Source organism: Plecotus auritus (assembly GCF_963455305.1).
Source record: "Plecotus auritus genome assembly, chromosome: 1".
Classification (NCBI taxonomy): Eukaryota; Metazoa; Chordata; class Mammalia; order Chiroptera; family Vespertilionidae; genus Plecotus; species Plecotus auritus.
In genome coordinates, this window is record NC_137770.1 from 216,864,150 (window position 1) to 216,883,530 (window position 19,381).

General features: G+C 37.9%; 1 protein-coding gene across 2 annotated transcripts in view; it reads left to right on the plus strand.

The window, feature by feature from the left end:
- The window catches only part of FRYL (FRY like transcription coactivator), a 262,703-nt gene that overhangs the window by 66,423 nt on the left and 176,899 nt on the right, over positions 1-19,381 (plus strand). The window contains exon 3 of one of the 2 annotated variants that reach the window (XM_080646343.1): positions 4,116-4,247. The exons of the other annotated variant lie outside the window; for it this stretch is intronic. The gene's annotated coding sequence lies outside the window, so the exon portion shown is untranslated. The remainder of the gene's footprint in view (positions 1-4,115; positions 4,248-19,381) is intronic. 2 annotated transcript variants of the gene reach the window in all.

Consider the following 19,381-nt stretch of genomic DNA (forward strand, 5'->3'; position numbering starts at 1 on the left):
AGGAAACGTGGTTAATGTGTTACTGAACACCCATTCAACTTTCTCTTTTATTTTCTGCACTGAAGTGAAGCAAGACTCTCTTTAAAGGACCTCATTTGACCTGAGATCCTCCCAAGTGCCAGAGCTGGGCCACTGTTCTCCTTAGTTATTGCTCATGGAAACTTCTAGATCATTGCTCTCACTGCAGGTTTAAAGCCTTGCCCCTTCAAAGCTTGTGCTATTTACAGCCTTCAGTGTTGTCAAATACCAACTGACCTCCTCAAGTCACTCTTATTTATATGACTTTTTTCTTTTAAAATAAAAAACAACAGCATTGATCATGTTCACACCATGACCACATTTACCTAACCTCTCAAAAATATGAGTATGAAAGTACTAATAAAAATTACTCTTCCTGATATCAATACCAGATATCAAGCTGTATTACAAAGCCACTGTTCTCAAAACAGCCTGGTACTGGCACAAGAACAGACATATAGATCAATGCAATAGAATAGAGAACCCAGAAATCGACCCAAACCACTATGCTCAATTAATATTCGACAAAGCAGGAATGAACATACAATGGAGTCAAGACAGTCTCTTCAATAAATGGTGTTGGGAAAATTGGACAGATACATGCAAAAAAAATGAAACTAAACCACCAACTTATACCACACACAAAAATAAACTCAAAATGGATAAAGGACTTAAGCAGAAGATGGGAAATCATAAAAATACTAGAGGAATCCACAGGCAGCAAAATCTCAGACATATGCCGAAGCAATTTCTTCACCGATACAGCTCCTAGAGCAATGGGAACTAAAGAGAAAATAAACAAATGGGACTACATCAAAATAAAAAGCTTTTGCACAGCAAAAGAAACCATCAACAAAACAACAAGAAAGCCCACTGCATGGGAGAACATATTTGCGAACGATATCTCCAATAAGGGTTTAATCGCCAACATTTACAGGGAACTCATACAACTTAACAAAAGGAAGACAAATAACCCAATCAGAAAATGGGCAACGGACCTAAATAGATACTTTTCTAAAGAAGACAGAAGGAAGGCTGAGAGACACATGAAAACATGCTCAAAGTCACTAATCATCCAAGGAATGCAAATCAAAACAACAATGAGGTACCATCTCACACCTGTCAGATTGGCTATCATCAACAAATCAACAAAGGACAAGTGCTGGCGAGGATGCAGAGAAAAAGGAATCCTCGTGCACTGCTGGTGGGAATGCAGACTGGTGCAGCCACTGTGGAGAAGAGTATGGAGTTTCCTCAAAAAAACTGAAAATGGAACTCCCATTTGACCCAGTGATCCCACTTCTAGGAATATATCCCAAGAAACGAGAAACACCAATCAGAAAAGATATATGCACCCCTATGTTCATAGCAGCACAATTTACAATAGCTAAGATTTGGAAACAGCCTAAGTGCCCATCAGCAGACGAGTGGATTACAAAACTGTGGTACATCTACACAGTGGAATACTACGCTGTGGTAAAAAAAAGAAAGAAGGAATTCTTACCATTTGCAACAGCATGGATGGACCTGGAGAGCATTATGCTAAGCGAAATAAGTCAGTCAGAGTAAGATAAATATCACATGATCTCATTCATTTATGGAATATAATGACCAACATAAACTGATGAACAAAAACAGATCCAGAGACAGAGAAGCATCGGTCAGACCGTCAAACCTCAGAGGGAAGGTAGGGAGGGTGGGGGTAAGGAGAGATCAACCAAAGGACGTGTATGCATGCATATAAGCCTAACCAATGGACACAGACAACAGGGGGGTGAGGGCATGAGTTGGGGGGAACTTTGAGGGGGGTAATGGGGGGATAAGGACACATCTTAATCAAGAAATTTTTAAAAAAATTACTCTTCCTGTGGATAGAATATTCTCCAAACTAATCAAGTGAAATTAAAATAGAAATGAGTCCATACTCAATAATATGTATGGCAACAAGATAAAGTGATTGGCATGCAAAAAGCAGCAACCCAAAACCAAGACAAAAACAACAACAAAAATCTCCATTCCTGCTAAAAATGATTATAAGCTATAAAGAAAGTCAGAGAAGTATAAAACATATATTTTCTTGAAAAGGTAATCAAACGCATGTTCATTTTATCAAAAGGGAAAGTTGAAAATAGGAAGGTTGTATATCAACTAAATAACTATTGAAAATTTTAGACAAACATTGGGAAGTCTTAAAACGACACAGTGATTTGACAGTGTGGTTACAGAAAACATGTATAAAGAACATGGCCCTAGCTCTCGCTATGTCTGAACAGAAGGTTATTCAAAAGTGAAGCAAAACAAAAGACCTAGACATAGTGCTACAAATCAATCCTCGGTGAACTCATTTGTCCTAGCAGATAAAGTGAAAAATATTGTTAAATTTCATTATATACCAGAGCATGACTACTGCAACAACTATCTACAGAAATGATTATGCTATTTGTCACATAGCTTTGTTTGCTTTGAGGGAGAAATGATTTCATGAACCTAAGATAAAGTATCAAGAATTATGGCAGAATTCTAGATATCACGTTGTTAGTAGATTCAGAAATACTTGGTGGGCCGTCAAAAATTCCACTAAGCCTGAATAAGATTGAGTGTAAACAAGTGCATATGAATTAGTTTTTTGTTCAAATTCACCAGTTTCCTGGCTTCAAAAAGATTTAGTCATGATTTAGTTGATTATGCCTGTGCATCCATGGAATATCATTATATTTTCCAATTCTGCTAAAGGAATTTCAAATTAAGAAGCTTAAATACAAATTAATAATTTAGAGAGTAGTTAGTCCTTTCTGTTGGGTTGAGGATTAAATTCATTAAACAGAAAAAAAATAGTAAGAAAACAGTTATGATTTAAAATGAAGTTAATTTGAGTTTCAATGCCAGGTTTAAAATGTGGCCTATTTAAGTGGAAAAATGCCAAGATAAAAACATGGAATATGCATGATAACATGTGTGAGTCCTTATATATGCTAAAAGAATAACTCCCTATCGTCATTGGTTTCATTCTTAATAATCATCAAATTATTACAGGTATGGTACGATAGTTCATAATTCATGACCACCTCACAAGTATTATAATTGGACTTTGAAAAATATATATCCTAAACATTTTCTGTAGATGGGATAAATATTATGTCCATACCATATATGAACTACTTTGCAAATCTGTTTATTTTAGTGAATAAAATTAAAATATTAAATGTATTATGGCATAATTAAGGTTTTTATGTATTGGTTAATTGTTGGATAGTAAAAGCATTACTTGTCAGTGTAAAGAGAAGAAAGGAATGGGAGGAACTATAAGTTAAAAGGGATTTAAAAGATACAGTAACAGTTGTCTATATGGATTTTGTTTAGATCTGGATTGGAGCAATCTGTTTAAAAACCACTTATGACCTGGCTGGTGTGGATCAGTGGTTGAGCATCAACCTATGAACCAGGAGATCACGGTTCGATTCCTGGTCAGGACACATGCACAGGTTATGGGCTCGGTCCCCTGTAAGGGGCATGCAGGAGGCAGCCCATCAGTGATTCTCTCTCATCATTGATGTTTCTCTCTCTTTCTCCCTCTCCCTTTCTCTCTGAAATCAATAAAAATATATTTAAAAAATAGTAAAAATGAAAACCACTTGTGAGACAGATGATTTTGAGCACAGATTGGTAGCTGATGTTAAAAAGAAATTATTATTCATTTGTTATAGATATTATAATGATATTAGATTTTATTTAAAAAGCAGACCTTTGCATACAGAATTATCTAAAGATGAAGTGGTAAATGTCTGGAATTTGATTCATAATAATCCAGAGTAGTGGGAGAGGGGTTTGGGGGTAGGTGGAGATATAAATGAAACATGATTTGCCATGAGTTAATAATGGTGTGTTTATTATACTAGTTTTGATTTTGCATTATTTTGAAATTTTTCAAAAAATAAATTCAAAAGCAGTGTAATGCAACACTATTGAAAGCGGATAACTACAGCGCCAGGTGACACTGCTGGATAATATGTTCAGAAGTAAGGATGGATATGAGTGACACACAGATGTGCTATTTAAACATAACTAATGTATGAATCTTATATTTTATTTTTCTTCAGAGCTGAAGCCATTTATTTGAATCTTGGATGATTAACACCTAAATGCTTAGCTCTCAAAACTGCTCAAGAGTCCCAGTGTCAGAATTAGATGATCGAAGTTACCACTAAGAAATTACTGTCTTGAGTCCTACGGTAAGATTATACTACGTATTCTGAAGGCTAAATAGTGACTATGAGGTCTAAAAAGCCCTTGAAATGCTATATTTGAGCCATTACCTTCTATTATGATTTCTTAATCCTATGATTGTTATACCTGGAGTTAAAAGTTGTGATAATCAACCAAAGATCTTAGACACATCAACAGGCAAGCAAGGCTTTAGGGCATTTCCTCTTCATAGATTCAGCTAGTAATGGGTGCAGTTTTGTCATGGGAACGCCATGCTTTCTGCTTGCTGGAAGCTGACCCTGAAAAGGAGTGTGGCTGCCAGGGTTTTATTAGGGCTCAGCCTCTATTAAGTGAGGTGGTGTTGAAGCAGGTTGGGCAGAGGACATTGAACTGCAGGGCAGCCTCAGCAGAGCCTTGGCCCAACCCTACAGGGACTCTTGTAGTTGTGAGAATTTCTTTCCCTTCATGAGTAGTAAGGTTCTTGGGGAGAGAGATGTATCGTCAGTGCCTTTGCATCTTGCACAGGCCGTGATAGGAGCTGCTCAGTCCATATTTGTCAAACAAAGGAAGTCTGAGAAAAATGTTGTAGTTTCTTCAATGACACCTAATCCTTGCCCTTAATTTTGCCAGTTGAAAATTCAGTTTAGAGCGGTGGGTTAATAGTGACACAAGTGGTTCTTGTATATCATGAACAGACGTGAAGGTAGCTTGCCCTCTACAATCAGCACTTGCTATATACCATTGTGTTTCTGGGCTCCATAGATAAGGAAGGCCTGCAAAGAGACCTGAGGAAAGCCACAAGCATCAGTGTTAAAGAATATGAGATCACACTCATGAAGAAGAAAGAAAAAGCCCTAGAAGACACACTGATAACTTCTAGGCTATTAAGGCATATGAATTACGGTTCTAACCGCTGTTTCTTCTGTGTGTGGGGAATAGGCTGATCAGATGAATTGTTATCCTTTCATGTTCAAGGGTTAAGAGAAATTCTATCTCTTAGAAGCATTTTTAAAAAGTCAGTATGTTTTCCTAGAAGGTACATTTCTGCTTTAAGTTCTATACTCCACTTCCTTGTTTGTTTTTTTACCTCCTTTTCACTGTAGAATTCCCTGAGGCAGGATTTGCATTAATAAGTCCTCTAACTTTTCTCTGAAACTTAATACTATAGTAATGCTTTACATGAAGAGGACCTTCAATTAATATCTTTAAAATAATGAAATAAAGAATAGTAGACTTTATAATGAATGTAGAAAAATGAAGATTTAATTCAGAACCAGAAAATTTTTTCATTATAATTTTTCCTGATATGTATTTATAGACAGTTTTATGTTTCATCTTTTAAAAGATGTAAACCAGTTTCTTCGTGTTGAGAAGAATGAGATTGTGCTTGCGTTTCACTAAGTGAATCAGATTTGTTTTCTTATTAAAACACATATCCTCAAAGTTATAATTTGATTACTTAGGGAGTTTACACCTTATTTGTTCTCTTTGGTTTTTTCATTTCCTTCTTGCTCACTTATCCCCACCAGAGGGCAGGCGAAGGAAGGGAAAAAAGAAGGTATTAATTTCAGTTTGCAAAGTCTTACGTAGGCACCTTCCACTGGAGTATTTCGTCATGCTTCTGGAGTACATTACGCAATAGGATCAGCCACTTTAGCTATTTAAAAATATTTAGTAGAGTGCTCAGTTACAACTTATGTAAGGTTGATTACTGGGTTTATTTAATTAGATAATTATATTTTAAATCTATATTATTAGATGCATATATTGTAAATTATCACCTTTTTTTTTGGCAATTCATTCCAATGTCTCCATTGCTACTGTTGATAATTGCAATTGATTGTGATGAGGTCTCTTTTTTATTTTTAAAAGTACATTGGAATGTTCATAATACAATATTGCTTTCATGAGTCAAGTTCATAATACGTCTTTCATGTCCTATGAAGCTTGATGTTCCTGAGGTCTGTTAGTGAGTTTTAGAATCATAAGAGTATTTTTTTTGTTTTTATATTTTTATTTTTAAATCCTCACCCGAGGATATTTTTTTTCCATTGATTTTTATTATTTTTATTTATTTATTTATTTATTTTTTAAATATATTTTATTGATATTTTACAGAGAGGAAGGGAGAGGGATAGAGAGCTAGAAACATCGATGAGAGAGAAACATCGATCAGCTGCCTCCTGCACACCCCCCACTGGGGATGTGCCCGCAACCAAGTTACATGCCCTTGACCGGAATCGAACCCGGGACCCTTCAGTCCGCAGGCCGACGCTCTATCCACTGAGCCAAACCGGTTTCGGCATTTTTCCATTGATTTTTAGAGAGTGGAAGGGAGAGGGAGAGACAGAGAGAAACACTGATGTGAAAGAGACACATTGAATTGCTTACCTCCCACATGCCTCTGACCAAGGCCAGGAGCCTGCAGTCGAGGTACGTGCACTTGAGCGGAATAGAACCCAGGACCCTTCAGCCACAGGCCAATGCTCTATCCACTGAGCCAAACCGGCTTGAGCATAAGAGTAATCTTTTGACTTCTAGTTAGTTTTACACTTCAGCTATACCAGTAAGTTTATTTGAAAGGACGACACACCTCAGGCCAAAGTAAATTTGTCTTAACATTATTACAGTGTAAGTTTTCAAAGCGTTAATGTTAAACTAGACGGATGCTAAACCTTTTATGGTCTGAGTATTACTGTTAACACCCATTGTAGATGTACAAGTACTTGTATACATGAAGTGCCGTTTCATGGTTGATAGCTGTTTGGTTTGTTATCAGTAGGAACAGCAAATGTCCTAAAAATCAGCTTCCAAACAGCTGGCACTTGGCCTGCTGGTGTTCAGCACCACCTAAACTCACATGACGTGTCTGCTCTTTGACATACATAGTGGACCTTATCTCCTCATCAAGGAAATTGGTGCAGGCGTCTTTTTGTGTACTCCTAGGACTAGTAATGTAGAAGAGCCTTATAATGGACTTTTTAAAAAGAGTTGTGCCTCCCATTCTTTCGGGAGATGTGGTTGTGGAAGCTAGAGATAGTTTTCAGGAAGGTTCCCCCAGATTACTGAAGATGAGAAGTCTTAGTTTGTTTTCATCAGAGAAGACTGTAGGTGAGGAAGATGGAATCACTATCTGGCACAGTAATTATGACAAACACCACCACCAACAACTCGGTAAAGTAAAATGGGAATAAAATGTAATATTTTCAATCATTTAAAAAGTATTTTAGGAAAGAAATTATTTTTACAAGTTTGAATTCTAGTGAGCAAAAAAATCTGTGTTTTGAAAATCAAGTTTAAATATTATAAAATGTTTAATACAGTAAATATATAGTTGGTGTAAAATTATTTTAGTATCAAAGTTTTGCTTCAAGTTTAGATGGAGAAATATTGATGCTATAAATCCAAGATAAAGCCATTAAAGAAGTTTACAGTTGGATGATCTTTGGAAAATGTGTTATATTTATTGGAAGAATGTTATTTGTAACCCATAGAATATGTAAATGAAAAATAAGATACTGAGTTTTACCTATCACCATAGAAACCATGTCCATTTTGTTTTAAAAATATACTCCATTATTTTCTGAAGATAGCAAATATTTGAGGTAAAATATAAAAAGTTACATCTTTGAATATAATCATTATTATTTTGTGTCACAGTACCTTTATTTAATATAATCCTGCAAAGTTAAATTTAATGCCTTTTAAAGTTTGAGCAAATGATACTCATTCTGTGTTAGAAGAGAAATCAGTTTTGCATATAGTATTGGTAAATAGCAAATATTAAAAGAAAGGAAATCCTTTAGGAAGAAAATGGAAAAATGCTGTAAGTTTTTAAATTTTTGACTAAAATGTTCTGTATGGTTATGATTTTTTTATTTTGGGGAATAAATAACTGCTTATATAAGTGAATATAATATTTTACAGAAAGAAGAGAGTTTCTCTACAAGTTTGATATATATTCTTATAGCTGTTTTCTATGCGTACTTTAACATGCACATATACATTTTTATTTGTAGAATTTAAAAATGAGGTTTACTATCCAGACTGTTTTGATGTGTGCCTTTATATTTAATACATCATAAACATCTTTCTGCCTTACTTAAAACACACTTCCTTGTGTGGATATAATTTATTCAATCAGTCCCTTATTAATGAACAATTAGAATGACTATTTTTAGTTATTAAAAATAAATATCCATTTATATATCACATTATACCTTTGTATGATTGCTTCTTGATATAAGTTTCTATGTGCATTAAAAATTTTGGTCAACAATGCTAAGTTACCTTTAAAAAATTTCTCAACTTCAGTTCCTCAGGGCTGAAGATGTGTCCCCATTTCCTTGCATCCACACTCGCTCTGTTTCTTGTCAGGTTAAAAATTAGGGTCATATTTGTGAGAAACCACACTTTCTTTTACATAATGGATATTTTTAAAACAAAGGACATGGAGCTTTTAAGCTTTAAAAAATATATATATATTGGTATCTACAATGTACTGGTATTAGAAATTTCTCTCTCTTTTTTTTATACTATTTACTCATTTGAATGAATGAAGTGGTATTGAGGCCACTGAGTTAGTACCCCTTAATTTCAGTTAAAATTGTATGTCTTTCAGTACTTAGTTTTCTGTTCAATAGTGCAAGTATAAATGAGTGAAAAATGTGAATATACTAGTGTTAATATATGCAGTTATTTAAGTTATTAAAAACTATTTTTTCTTTAACTTTCAGTCTTGAATCATTTTCTTACTACAGCCTGTGTGGTTGGACTTGGTGTTTAAATGTAACATACTATGCCCATTAGTTTAATATTAAAAAGAAAGACATTTTGAGCATAGCACACATTACAAAATGTAATAATTAGATTTTGTAATTTATATTAATTTTCACATAAGCACGCAATTGAATGATTAAGAATTTTCCGTAGTACCTCTCTTTTTCTAGTCACAGTCAAAACAAAGCAAAATCGTGGAATACTGAAGAATCTGGTGTCCAAAACTTCAGAGGCTACAGGTTCTTTATGGAATAATCTTGCCTAGTTTCTCCCCCAGAATAAAATTCAACTTTAGGAAATGACTATTAAAATTAATTTAAAGGACTTTGGCAACTACTGTAGAGAGATTTGGTTAGTTTGCAATATATAGAAATTTACTTGCTACTTTTAACTCCAAAAGTATTTATAGATGCTTATGCATTCTTTAACAAAAATATTTGTAAAATTTTGAGGTATTTGCAGTGGTTGATATGTTGAAGAACATGTATCTTTGCTTTTGATAATTTTTTTTTTTTACTTTTTAACTTTCTCTAAATATTAAGTAACTTAATATTTTTAAATTTTATGGAAATTCTTAAGCAATCCACTGGATTTATCAGAAATCTCCCCTTTCTCTGTAAAATATATTAATTAACAAATGCCTCCTGTACACCAAATTGTTCAACTCCTCTGCTACCATTTCTGCTCCCACCAGGTTGAGTTGTGTGCTTACCAAGAGTTGAGTGTATTTTAAACCAACCCTGTTCATGCCAATTATACTTGTAATTGTGATCATATAATTTAGTTAAATATTACATAATTCAGTAAAAGTATGAGACTGACAAGAAAGAGCTATTGTGGTGTAAACAAAGTTGAGTACTTTGATCAGACTCCATACAAGTGAATTTCTAAAAAAATTTGCTTTTGAATTGCGAGTAGGCCATAGAAGTGTATGTGATTGGAAGGATTTTGCCCTCAGATATATTCAGTTTCCCTCACCCTCTTTGAAGAAATTGAAACTGGAAATCATAAATGATGTACAAGGGTTAGATTTTAGGCAAGAAAGCAATTAGCAAATTCACCCTAAGAGACAACTACTTGGCACTATATTAAAAGGCTAGGGAACAAACTTGGATTTTATATTTTAAGTTAAAATAAAAACTTCGGTGGACCTATAGATCCCTCCTCCACAATTCCTACTTTAATGAAGGTTTTTGATTATTTGATTAACTAACAGTATAATTTATAACAAAGGGACTCTACTGTATCTAATTGTATAATGTTGCAGTTTTTGCTAAAGAAGTAAGTCACTTATTTGCTACCCCTATTCCTTAAGAAAAAGGAATCAAAGATTCATGTATTTGTGTTACAAATTTTATTCATAAGCTGCTTAGATATTTAAATAATTTTTGTGTGGTCATAGTCATGTGATCAAAGATTGATTTCACTGATAAATATTAGTAGAATTGGCACAAATAATGTCTAGCCTCACACATCAAAGTTGGTGGGGAGAAAATGCCCTTCACTGACCATTGAGGAACAATGACCATTAGGCATGGTCATGAGTCAGACCCTAAGGATCAGGCAGTGTGTTTCCACAGGCTTCCGTTGTGACAGCTGCAAAGTCCTTGTATCTCCAGGACTGGGTTATTTTTATTCTTATGAATCAACCTTAATTTTGTTGTGTATTCTGTTTGGAGTCAAGAATAAGTGAGTGTAAATAACAAGATTTATTTATTTTCTGTGTTTTTTAAAATTTCTCTTTATTGTTGAAAGTATTACAGATGTCCTCCCTTTTCCCACCCGCATTGAACCCCTCTACCTTGCACCTGCCCCTCCTCCCCCAGCCCTACTGCTCTATTGTCTGTGTCCATGGGTTATGGATAAGTTCTTTTGTTAATCTCTTCCCATTCTGCCCCCCCCACCCCCACTTTCCCTCTGAGGCTGGCTAGGGCAAGATTTATTTTTATAATTCACCAAGACCAGAGATAATGATACATTGAACAGAACTAACTGTATGTCAACATTAAGGATGAAAGAAATTTTTGAGCACTCTCTGTATTCTGGGCATTATTTTCTTGTTTTGTTTTACCAATAACTGAAATGGTATAATTTGTCTATTTAGTGCATTCAGTTCCCCTTTCCCCCCACCCCCCCTCCTCAACAGAATATAAGGGGAGCATGGACTTTGCTCTGTCTACTGATGTGTTCCAGGGCTTGGAACAGAAAAGTTGCTTAGCAAATATTGGTTGAATGAGCAAATGCTGTCTAAGTTGTCTTGAAAACTGAGATAGTTGTTATGCAAAGTTTTAAAAGTTCAGAGAGGCCGAAACCGGTTTGGCTCAGTGGATAGAGCGTCGGCCTGCGGACTGAAGGGTTCCGGGTTCGATTCCGGTCAAGGGCATGTACCTTGGTTGCGGGCACATCCTCAGTGGGAGGTGTGCAGGAGGCAGCTGATCGATGTTTCTCTCTCATCGATGTTTCTAGCTCTCTATCCCTCTCCCTTCCTCTCTGTGAAATATCAAAAAAATATATTAAAAAAAAAAGTTCAGAGAGGCTTTAACCCAATTATTTGAGGTTTTTGACTACTGAATGCTCTAGTCATGCTATTTTTAAAAATATATATATTTACTGATTTCAGAGAGGAAGGGAGAGGGAGAGAGAGATAGAAACATCAGTGATGAGAGAGAATCTTTGATCGACTGCCTCCTGCATGCCCCCTACTGGGGATTGAGCAACCCAGGCATGTGCCCTTGACCAGAATTGAACCCCAGACTCTTCAGTCCATAGGCGGACGCTCTATCCACTGAGCCAAACCAGCTACGGCTAGTCATGCCATTATTTTAAAGTCAGGCATTTGCTCTTTCTTTCTACTCCATCTCATTGCAGTGTTGATGTTTTGAATCTTTATGTATAAACTTATTTTTAAAGGCTAGTTGTATCTACCAAGGTTAGGTGTTCTATTAAAGAAACACACCTTGGGGGGTGCTTTTATTTTAATAAGAGCTATATTTTCATAGGCAACAACTTTAATTCCAGTATATATTGAGCATTACTCTTTGAGAGTCTGTGTTTCACTTTAATGAACAGTTGATAATTATTTTTATAACACTGGTTAGATAAGCTGATTAAGGGAATAGCTATTTCACATGACTTTTTCAAAAACTTTTAAGAGGTGCACATTGAGATACCATTTCCATTTCATTACAAAGTGTTAATGACCTCATGGGTTATAAACATTTAAATAGTATACCGGTATACCTCTCCTGAGATATTCAGGACAGCTTACTAGCCAGGACAAACCAAAATGTAGCACTCGTTAAAAATTCCAAAAGCCTTTTGGTTGAGCTTTAAAGGCTGCTGTCTACATTTGACTAGTAAAGAAAAGGGAATGCTAATTGTTACTAAAATATTTTTTAAAAATATGTTTTTATTGATTTCAGAGAGAGGAAGGGAGAGGGAGAGATAGAAACATCACTGATGAGAGAAAATCATTGATTAGCTGCCTCCTGCATGTCCCCTACTGGGGATCGAGCTCACAACCCGGGCATGTGCCCTGACCAGAAATCGAGCTAGTGACTTCTTGATTCTTGGGATGAAGCTCAACCACTGCCCCACACTGGCCAGTCAGCTAAGATATTTTAAATAAATGATCTTTTCAGTTTTGTTTTTTGTAGAACCATTACCCTCAGTGGTTAGATTTTACACCTCCAGAAGAGCTTTTTTTTTTTTTTTTTTAAGTTTTTGTTTTTTTGATACATTATGTTTTGGGTAGCAGTGATCGGCAAACTGCGGCTCGCAAGCCACATGCGGCTCGCGAGCCGTGGTTTGCTGCTCTGTTGACTAATGAGTTTGCTGACCACTGGGATAGGGGCTTAATCACAAGGAACAACAACAGCGACCCACAGGTTGAGAACCGCTAGCAGGGTCACCTAAGACCCACAGGTTGAGAACCTAAGACCATCGGAAAACACAGATATTTACATTACGATTCATAATAGTAGCAAAATTACAGTTATGAAGTAGCAACGAAAATAATTTTATGGTTGGGGGTCACCACAACATGAGGAACTGTATAAAGGGTCGCGGCATTAGAAAGGTTGAGAATCACTGCCTTGGAGCATTCCATCATGAAAATCTGGGTCTAGGTCTTCTACTGTGCATAACTCAAAGAAGTTTTAGCACGTGATTTAGAGCTGTGTGAGAGTTCATGGGCGCTTGAGTTGTACCACCTTTTCCTGTGCTCCCTTCTTTGTCCACAGTGTGTGCTCTTCCAGGCACTATGGCCAAATGACTGTGAAATTCAGCTACAAAGATTTTTAGAAGTTAGTGCAGCAGAACTACTTTAGTAGTTTCTCTTGGCTATTTTTAAAGTTAGCCTAATACTTCTTGAGAAGAATCATTTTAGACTGTCTCTTCATGTTATATGGATATATATATTTTTTAAAAATTGGAGCAGTTAAGTATGGCTAGAGTTAGGGTCAGGATCTTTGACATTTAGAAAGGACTTGTAAGAAACTTAATTGAAATAAAGATGCATCTGTCTCTCTTTTTAAGGAGCATGGAAAAGCTTCCTCTCTATCCCACTCACTCTGCCATTTCCTACTCGCAGGACTGATGCTTATTCAGTGTGCAAGGGGTATCCTGATACGGGTTGTTGAAAGATTACAGTTCCTCCCATCAGTTGATATTTAGCTACTGTGCCATCTCCTCCCCCAAGTGCTCCTGCTGCTCCAGCCCTTCTGTCTCTACCCCAGGACCCTCTTGAACCACCCCTGGATTCATCAACCAAAAGGTGAATCCTAAGCACACCAGGACCCTCAGGACCCACTGCCAGTCTGAGGCTGGGCATATTTTAATTTTTAGTTACCATATCTTCCTGGTAGCTGACTATTTTGATGATTACCCCTGCTTAGTCTCACTTAAAAAGCAAAATGAAGGAGTTATATCTAAGATAAAATAGTTGGAAAAAAGGGGGGATAAGAAAAATATACAACTAAATAAATTGTTAGTCACAACATACTGAAATAATAAAAGTGTAAAAAGATGAATCATGTGACAATATCTATATTGGAAGATGGTAAAGAAAATAATAAGAGGTGGGGTTGGAAAAAAACACACGGTAAAATAGGTTAAGATGACTAAAGCTAAATGTAAGTTTAAAAATGTCACTAAAGGAATATACTAGAAAGGTTAAACAAAAATGTGCTATAAAAGAAATTCAGGAAGCAACCTACAATCCAAGCTACCTCCACCCATGTACCAATAGTAGTTTTTGGATTGAGGCAACTATAGATAGTAACAAGCTTCTAATCCTGATGACTTCCTGGGACTGGGTCTCTGCAGGGGGAATTGTAGTCTCTGTGTGCCTGTCCCTGGGTTTGCATAGTTTATCCCACCCCAGCTTCACTCCAGTTCATTATTCCCTGGGCCAGGTCTCTATCTCATAGTCTACTAGCTTCTACTATTCCATTTAATATAAAAGTGTTTCTTTCATCAGATAGTCAGTTCTTTGTGAACTGAGTTGGTGTTATTTATTGGGGGTATCCCCAGAACTTAGCCCAATGACACGCACTTAGTAAGGAGTTAGTAAATATTTGTTGGATGTTAGAGTTCTGTGTCATTTGGTCTTTGTCCCTTCTATGCCAGAACAAGTTTTTACTTGTTACCCTGAGCTGCTGTCAGTTGCCAAATTTAGCCCACTGACTGTTCCTTCAAAACCATCTAGCACATTGCTCAGTGGTCAGTGGCTCCTCAGGCAAAACCAGCCTTCCATTCATTTCAAAGGAAAAGAGAGAAAAAAAACAACAACAAACCACACCAAAAACCTCAAGTTGAGCAAACGATGATCTAGAACAGAGCTTGGCAAACATTTTCTGTAAAGGGCCAGATAGTAAATATTTTAGGCTTTACATACCACAAGTCTCTGTCACAACTACTCAGCTCTGGCTTCGTAGAGCAAAGGGAGCCTAGATGATACACGAATGTATGTGTGGCCACGTTCCAGCACAGCTCTATTTACAAAAGCTGGCGATGAACCAGACTTGGCCCGAGGGCCAAAGTGTTCCATCCACTAAGCTAGAACATGGAAGCGAATGTTGCTAACATGAGAGAACTTCCTGCATGCAACTCACCTGGGAAACGGGGACTGGGAGGTTTGAAGAAGGGGTCCAATATTATACTTTTTTGTATTTTTTTTGCAACCCTTGGAATAGTGTTTTACCTGTTGTAGGTGTTCAATAAATACTTACTGATTTGATTGGGGATCCAACTATATTACTTATCCTCCAGGCTTCAATCATCTCATCTGAAATTTAAGCGTTTATGCTATGTGATCTTTAATGTTTCTCCATTTAAAAAAAAATCTGTGATTGTGGAAGGGCAGGTGGTTTATTTTTTAAAGATAATAGTTGGCTTATCACATTTTCTCTCTGCCCTTAATAGCCTGATGTGGAATTCTGGGAAATGGTTGCTTTTATGAATCCTGTTTGTGGACCTTTCCACAGTAGGGAACTCATTGTCCACTAGGCTGTATCTGTATCTTCCCCCATCTCTATCACCTCATCCTGCCACTTGATTAAACCTACTCTCTCTCTCTCTCTTTTTTTTTTAAAGAATTAAAGGTAACCTAGATAGTCTCAGGTGATTCTCTGTAGGAAGATAGCAATCAAGGTGAGGACCAATCAGTCTGTCTTTTAGAATTACATTTTTCTAAAATATGTATCAGGAACGCAAATATTCCATCATTGCTTTATTCATTTAAACATTATAGATAAACAGTAACCCAAATTAATTGTAAATAGTACAGATGTAAATTTTTACCACCATACCTAAATTCTAAATTCTTCTTTCAGTTAAACTTTTGATAGATTTTTCTGTTTCTAGAGTGATTTGTTTAAGATTAGGTAAGTTGTCTGATGATCTCTTAGACTGTTCTCAAGAAGTATAAGCTGGAATATATTTCTAGTCTACAAAGTGGAGAAACTTCAGAAAACACTAAAAAAGTTCTTATAAGGAATATAGAAAATTTCTCTTTATTATATCTTAGGCTTCTGAAGTTTCCTAGTCTCTATTTTTAAATAAGTATAGATGTGTGCTAAAAATAACATCCTATATAAGAAAGAGGTAATATGCAAATTGACTGCCACACCCTGACACACAAGATGGCCACCCCCATGTCATCACAAGATGGCCGGCAGGGGAGGGCAGTTGGGGGCGACCAGGCCAGCAGGGGAGGGCAGGTGGGGGTGACCAGGTTGGCAAGGGAGGGCAGTTAGGGGCGACCGGGCTGGCAGGGGAAGGCAGTTGGGGGTGACCGGGCCTGTAGGGGAGGGCAGTTGGGGCGACTGGGTTGGCAGGGGAGGGCAGTGGGGGTGATTGGGCTGGCAGGGGAGGGCAGTTGGGGGCGATCAGGCCGGCAGGGGAGGGCAGTGGGGGCAATCGGGCTGGCAGGGGAGGGCAGTTGGGGGCAATTGGGCTGGCAGGGGAGTGCAGTTGGGGGCAATCGGGCTGGCAGGGGAGCAGTTAGGCGTCGATCAGGCTGGCAAAGGAGTGCTTAGGAAGTGATCAGGCTGGGCTGATGGACCCTCCTGCGCCTGCCCCCCCCCCCCAAGTACATGAATTTCGTGCACCGGGCCTCTAGTAAGCAATATAATATTTTTATAAATTTAATTTAAAGGAGCTCTTCTTTTTTTAAAAAAAATAAATCTTTATTGTTCAGATTATTACAGGTGTTCCTCTTTTTTTTTTCCCCCATAGCTCCGCTCCACCTGATTCCCCACCCCACCCCATGCCTTTACCCCCCGCCACTGTCTTCATCCATAGGTGTAAGATTTTTGTCCAATCTCTTCCCGCACCCCTCACACCCCCTTCCCCCTGAGAAGTGTCAGTCCATTCCCTTTCTATGTCCCTGATTCTGTTATATTCACCAGTCCATTCTGTTCTTCAGATTTTTTATTCACTTGATTTTTAGATTCACTTGTTGGTAGGTATGTATTTGATGTCATTTTGTTGTTCTTAATTTTTATCTTTACCTTTTTCTTCTTCTTCCTCTTCTTAAAGAATACCCTTCAGCATTTCATGTAATCCTGGTTTGGTGGTGATGAACTCCTTTAGCTTTTTCTTGTCTGTGAAGCTCTTTATCTGACCTTCAACTCTGAATGATAGCTTTGCTGGGTAGAGTAATCTTGGTTGTAGGTTCTTGCTGTTCATCACTTTGAATATTTCTTGCCACTCCCTTCTGGCCTGCATAGTTTCTGCCGAGAAATCAGCTGACAGTCGTATGGGTGCTCTCTTGTAGGTAACTAACCGTTTTTCTCTTGCTGCTTTCAAGATTCTCTCTTTGTCTTTTGCTCTTGGCATTTTAATTATGATGTGTCTTGGTGTGGTCCTCTTTGGATTCATCTTGTACAGGGTTCTGTGCGCTTCCTGAATTTGTAAGTCTATTTCTTTCACCAGGTAGGGAAAGTTTTCTGTCATTATTTCTTCTAATAGGTTTTCAATATTTTGCTCTCTCTCTTCTTCTGGCACCCCAAAAATTCAGATGTTGGTACGCTTGAAGTTGTCCCAGAGGCTCCTTACACTATCTTCATATTTTTGGATTCTTTTTCCTTTTTGTTTTTCTGGTTGGGTGTTTTTTGTTTCCTCATATTTCAGATCTTTGGTTTGATTCTTGGGGTACGTTGATCTACAGTTGAGTTTCTGTATATTCTTTATTTTAGACAGTGTATGCTTAATTTCTGACTGGTCCTTTTCCATTTTTTTGGCATTCTCATTAAGGTCCTTGAAGGTCTCACTAAGCTCCTCAGCGGTTTTTAGAAGATTCTTGAGTAACCTTATAAATATGGTTCTGAACTCTATGTCGTCCAGTAGTTTGCTTTCCTCCATTTCTTTCATTTGTGACATGTTTGTCTTCGCATTTTGCTGCTTCCCTGTGTTGATGGAGTGGCTCTGTGTGGTAGGTGACCTATAGGGGCCAGTAGCTCAGCCTCCCCGATCACCTGAGGTGGACGCCTTTGGTACACCCCTTTGTGGGCTGAGTGCAAAGTCTTGGTGTATAGTTAAGCCTTGATTGCTGTTGGTACACTGGGAGGAATTGACCTCCAGGCCAATTGGCTGTGAGGACCCGCTGTGTCTATAATGGAAGAACTGCTGTGCTGGAGACACGCTTATGGTGCAGGACTTGTTTCAGTGGGGCTTTGGTGCTCACTGAGTCTGCCTCTTGAATGTGTCACTTATGGATGTGAGGAGTTGAAATCTGGTGTCTCACACTGACCACTAGGTACACTGGCTTCTGGATCTCCAATGGGGTGCAGGTCAGCTACTGTCTGAGGCCACCCAGCAGGAGCTACAGCGAGAACTACAGTTTTCTCCTGTTTGCTTGGGGTTTGGAGGTTTTGGAGCTGTCTGACCCGAGCTGCAAGTTTGCTAGGTTAAGCTGCAATAGGGCAGGTCATTCATATGCTAAAGCCGCTGTTTTGGAGCTTGGGTGGGTTTGTAGGTTGTACGGGGCGGGGTCTCAGGGTGTGACTAGGCTAGGGCGTGGCAAACAGCAATGGCTGCCAGTTAGCTGGCTCTGTGTCTCCGACCGTGTCCTCTCGTCCCTCGCCCCAGCACAGTAAACAATTATTCCTGCGTGCAGCCCTGCAAGCAAGCCTCCCTCACTTTCTGATCCCACGGCAGACAGTCCAGCTTCTCCCCGTAGGAGTTTGGGTCTCCCGCGTCTCCCCAGAAACTGGAGTTTGGAGTAATCGGGAGCTTGTCTCCCTTCGGGTTGAAAAAAGCAGTGCTCCCAGTCGCCCGTCGCCAGCCCAATTCACGCGCCTCCGTACCTCAGCTTTTCAGCGCTTGTGCACCTCTCAATGCTGTTTTCTCTTTCCTTCTAGTTGTAGAACTTCCACTCAGCCAGCTTTCCCGTGGTTCTGGGTGATAGACGTTTTGTCTTTTAGTTGTAGTTATGAAATTGTTGTGCGAGGCAGCAGTTCAGGTGTTTACCTACGCCACCATCTTGGACCTGTCAAAGGAGCTCTTCTTAAACTTTAATGGGCTTAACAATGACCTCAGACATCTTATTTTTAAAAAGTGGGCTCTGATTTACTAGATTTGGAGGGGCTTTAACAAATATTAAGATTATGAAGGTAGGTACTTTCAAATTTCTTTATATAGTACATTATGATTATGTTTAACCACACATAAATATTTTTCTGTGTCTCAGTCTGGCCCATTTAATTCTGCTGGGCAATCTCTTCATCTTTCCTTTCTACCCCAGCTGGCACTCTCCTTTCTAAGTGTGATTTTTGTCTTTACATTTAGTCGCCTCTGCAGTTGGACACTTCCTTTTCTTTTCTGATTTAGACTCTTCCTTTTATACTTTAGAACAGCCTTGCTGACTCACTCCTTTGTT